Below are 4,647 nucleotides of genomic sequence, written 5' to 3'. Positions count from 1 at the left end.
TCCGCCCATGGTCCCCTCCCCCTTCCTCCAGCTCCCTCCCCACCCCCCACTTACCAGCATGGAGTCCAGGTCCAGCTCCCTGCTGTAGCAGGCAGGGACTGCCCAAATCATCAAAGCTCTCTGAATCTTATCTGAAAATTTGGAGAGTTTTGAATTGATTCAGAGCTTTTTATTGGTCCCATGCTTCAATTCAGATTTGGAAAATTGGCTACCGAATTGAGCAGAATCGCCTCCAAATCGAATCAGCACCCGAAGCTTTGCCCAGCCCTAACAGCCACTATTTACTTTTCATGTTCATTCCATATGTAATGCAGGTCACAATTGTTGATCCAGGCTACGGATGAAGAAGAACTTATTAGGAAACCCATTTTGGTCTACCTGGCCAAAATGAGGCATGTGCTAGACGCAGACGTACAGATCTATCCCAAGACCTTCTTTGCAGAAGCATGTCTATGGATATCACACACCAAGGGCATATCTACACTGCAAGCTGCAGCACAGCATAGAGATACTCAAGTTAGATTTAAACAAGCTAGCTAAAGCTCAGGAAGCAGCTCAGCTGGAGCAGTACAGAGAAGCAGGGTAAAAGAGCTTGTGCTTCATCCTATCACAGCTAGACTGCTTCCAGTACCTGAGATAGCTCATTTAAAGATAGCTCAGTTAACATTAGCTCAAGTATCTCTACATAATACAGTGGCCTGCAATGTAGACATACCTTCAGTGTGAGATTCCCATGACAAAGCTTCTGGAAATAAGACACTGCTGCATTACACTCTAGTTTGCAGTGCTGACAAACCAAGACAGCCACAACAAGCAGAATATAATTTAAATTCTGCTATCTCTCTGGTATTTGGAAATCTTCCCATTCTTGCCTCTTACATGCCCTTTCTTCAAAAAGCAGAGGTAGCCTTTCAGAACCTCAGTACCAAGTTCTCTGAACACTGACTTTAGCAAAACCAGAACTGCCAACATCTTTCTACCTTAGGTACTGATATCCTGCAATTACAGTAGTATCTAAATGCCTTGCAAATGTTAACAATCTATCTATATCACTGTGCACTAGGGCCCATAGTACCCAACACAGTACCAAACACCCAAACACTATAGTTGGAAAAAATCCACAACTAATATATCTTTGACACCATAGGACAGTGGTTCTCAACCTTTTTAATCTCAAGGCACAGCTCATTAGACTCAAGGTACAAATGGAATGGAGCATAAGCAAGTCAGATGAGCTCTGTCCAGCTCCTGTCACTCTGTAGACCCAAACACTTGACCCAAACTCTGACTGATTAACAAAAACAATGCCAAAATACCACTACATGAACCCTAGGCCTGGTTGAATTTCACCCCACTGCAGGCTTTCTCTCACTGAGTCTGGTTCTCAGTCTCATTAGACTCAAAGCACTCCTTGGAATATAGTGGCCTTAGCGTTCACTTCTTTTTTAACTATGAGAAAATTACAGAGGGATTCTTCTGTTGTGAAGAACTGAGAAAGACCTCCATGCGTCAGAATTTTTCATGACACTATTTAAAAATGCCGGGTTTATCTTGTGATCACATGTAGTCATCTGCATACCTGATAGTGCTGATATGGCATAGTACCCTTAAAAGGATCTTGTGGCACCCTGGTTGAGAATCACTGCTACAGGAGCTGGCAGTGAGCCTTTCATGTCCAAACCATTAATGGTTAGGGCTCTTGCCCAAGGAGTAGGAAATACAGGTTCAAAGCCTCCCAAGACAGGCTATGAACCTTTCTCTCCCACCAGCCAACATGGTGTTCTAGCCACCAAGCCACAGGAAAGACATTAGGTGCTACTTGGTGAAGCTGGCCCACTTGGCAACAAGGGACCAGAGGGAGCCAAGAGGACAAGACCAAGTGTGAAGGAGTATGTGGTTCAGTGAAGTGAAAAAGTGTCTTGGAAGGGAGGATTCTTGGGTTTGTGTTTCTGATCCTGGGCTCTATCCCAAAGAGGCAGCAAATATTATAATGCTATCAATCCATTTTAGTCAACAAATATTACATTTAAGATGTTGAAAAATCACTGGAGGCAGTGCCCAGAACTAACACCCTCTTCCTTGGGGGACTGTCCACCGCCCAGAGCCACACTCATGTGACATGCTCATTTTCCCTTGGTCACATATACATGCTTTTCTTTCAGCTGCCTGATGGACCAGCTCTAACAAGAAGTGGGGAGAGTATGCTAGGCAATGCTTAGCCCAATGATTCTCAACCAGGGTGTCATGGCACCCTGAGATGCCTTGAGATCCTTGCAAGAGTGCTGCAGGATTCTACCTTGTTAGATGTTCAAACATGATTCACAAGATAAATCCAGAGATTTCAAATAGGATCTATAGTGTTAAAACCATTTTGACCTGTGAGTTCTTTGCAACAGAAGAATTGCTCTATTATTTTTCCATATTCTAAAAACAAGTGAAAACCAAGAGCTGGCATTTTCTGAGGAGACCTTGAGTTGAGAACCACTGGCCTATCCCATCACCAAGTCATTACATCACAACTGAAAAATGGGAGATACAGGTATGACCTTCCTTCCTAGCTGAGGAAAGCCTAGAATTTGAGTCCCTTGGCAGGTGCTCTAACCACAAAGCTATTGGGCTAGAAGGGGTGCAGGACCATGCCACCACCATTTTATTTCTGCAGGTACATGCATACCTGGTCAATCTTCTTCTATCATAGGCAGAAACAGAATCTAAAAGCCATCTAATGCCAGCAGCTGCACTTACCCAGCTACATAAGTGCCACTTGGAGACACAGTGCAGACGTCCAGACAAGTGCAGATGTGTGGTATGTGGCACCGCAAACCCATCTGCAGTGCCACACACTGCACATACCGCACATGCGAACATTCCCTGCAGTGCTACTTTGCAGTATGGGGAGGGAGGGGAGGATTGATCCCATGAGATCGCGGGGTCAAAAAAACCTGTGCCTAAAAAAAGCAGAGTAGTGCACATGGCAGCAGTGTGTGCTGCCCAAAACCGGAGCCTAGCCATCCAGAACCACACTCCAGCTGCCAACCAAGCTCCCTGTTGCAGGATCGCCACAGCTACAGTTTCTAAGGGCACCCAGAACTCTAGGTAAGGCTGCTGGGGTCAGCATAGTTGCTGGCCCCAGCCTCCCCTACTCCACAGGGGGCAACATACCATGCGCTAGAGAATGCATGGCATGGGTGATCCCTGGAGACAAGTAAGAGCAGCACACAATGTGCCCTGGATACTTGTCTCCAGAGAAACACAAGTCCATGCTTGTCTGGACATGCCATAAAGGTAAAATGTAATGCTAAGCAACTTGCCTGAGATCACACGGGAAGTCAGTGGAGGAGCAGAACTCTGTTCCGGGTCTGCTAAGTTCTAGGCCCAGTGCTTGTCCTATGTCCTCTGTGACAGGGTGAACCTAAACTCTACAGCAAGATCTCTCGAGTCTGTGATACTCCCGTAAAGCAGATGGGAAATGTTACAACAGCGTCACTTAAATTAAAACATGGAGGTTTTTAATCAATTAAATATGAAAATGAATAATACAGCCAGTGCAGTAGCCTTTCTGTCATACATTTTAATATTAAAATCCCCACTTGGGAAGGCACTGGAGGCATTTCCTGAATATTTCTACTAAGATATTAGCAGTAAATGGTTAACAGCGTTAGCATTTAAAGCTCTGATGCTGAAATATTTACACATATACCTCACTTGCATGTCCAAGAGTTCTTTAAACTCTCAGGATAGACAGAGTGGGCACGCCTAGCCAAGCGAGCATATGAGGTTTGCGGCACTGCAGACCCATCTGCGGTGCCACAAACCACACACACACTGCATATGTAGGCATTTGCTGCACTGCTAATTTGCAGTGTGGCAGGGTTTTTGACACCAGGAGATCCCGGTGTCAAAAATACCCACAATGGAAAAAAGTGGCGTAGCACATATGGTGGCAGTATGTGCCACCTGAAACTGGAGCCTGGCCGGGCAAAGCCACACTCTGGCTAATGGCCAAGCTCTGTGCACCCAGACCAATGCCACTGGAGCCCCTGAGGCCACCAGGACTCCAAGTAAGGCTGCTGGGCCCAGTTCAGGTGTTGGCCACCGCCTCCCCTACCCCCTCTGGAGCATTTAGCTGTGTGGCTTGTTGGTCTAGGGGTATGAGTCTCACTTTGGGTGCGAGTGGTCCTGGGTTCAAATCCCAGACAAGCTCTTTATGGCTGGTATGGGCAAAAAGGGTCCTGGACCTGCTAGGAAATGTTTGGTAGGGACCTGGTGCAGTGCTCAAGGCTGGTTGCAAGGGTCCTAGGTGCTTTTTCAAGCAAAACTAAGAAAGTTACTCTCCTGCTCTACCACAACTGAAGTACTGTGTCCAGTTCTAGGCACCACACTTCAAGAAGGATGTAGAGAAGTTTGAGAGAGTCCGGAGAAGAGCCACTCATATGAATAGAGGCCTGAAGAGCAAGCCATACGAGGAAAATCTGACAGATATGGGACTGTTCAGCCTAGAAAAGAGAAGACTTCGGGGGGATTTGATGGCAGCTTACAAATATATCAGGGCTGAGCATCAGGGGCTAGGTTTCATAGTTTCAGTTAGTAGGGTCAGAAGGGACCTGAGCAGATCATCAAGTCCGATCCCCTGCCATGGCAGAAAAG

The 4,647-nt window shown here is 46.3% G+C and overlaps 1 non-coding gene across 1 annotated transcript; it reads left to right on the top strand.

Annotated features, from left to right (window-relative positions):
* The first annotated feature begins 4,132 nt into the window (after positions 1-4,132).
* On the top strand, positions 4,133-4,204 carry TRNAP-UGG. Its single transcript has one exon. It is a non-coding gene; the product is annotated as a tRNA-Pro (tRNA).
* Positions 4,205-4,647: the final 443 nt, after the last annotated feature.

This window comes from Gavialis gangeticus, unplaced genomic scaffold (assembly GCF_001723915.1).
Source record: "Gavialis gangeticus isolate Ggan-Ray unplaced genomic scaffold, GavGan_comp1, whole genome shotgun sequence".
NCBI lineage: Eukaryota > Metazoa > Chordata > Crocodylia > Gavialidae > Gavialis > Gavialis gangeticus.
This window is presented reverse-complemented; position numbering and strand designations above follow the sequence as displayed.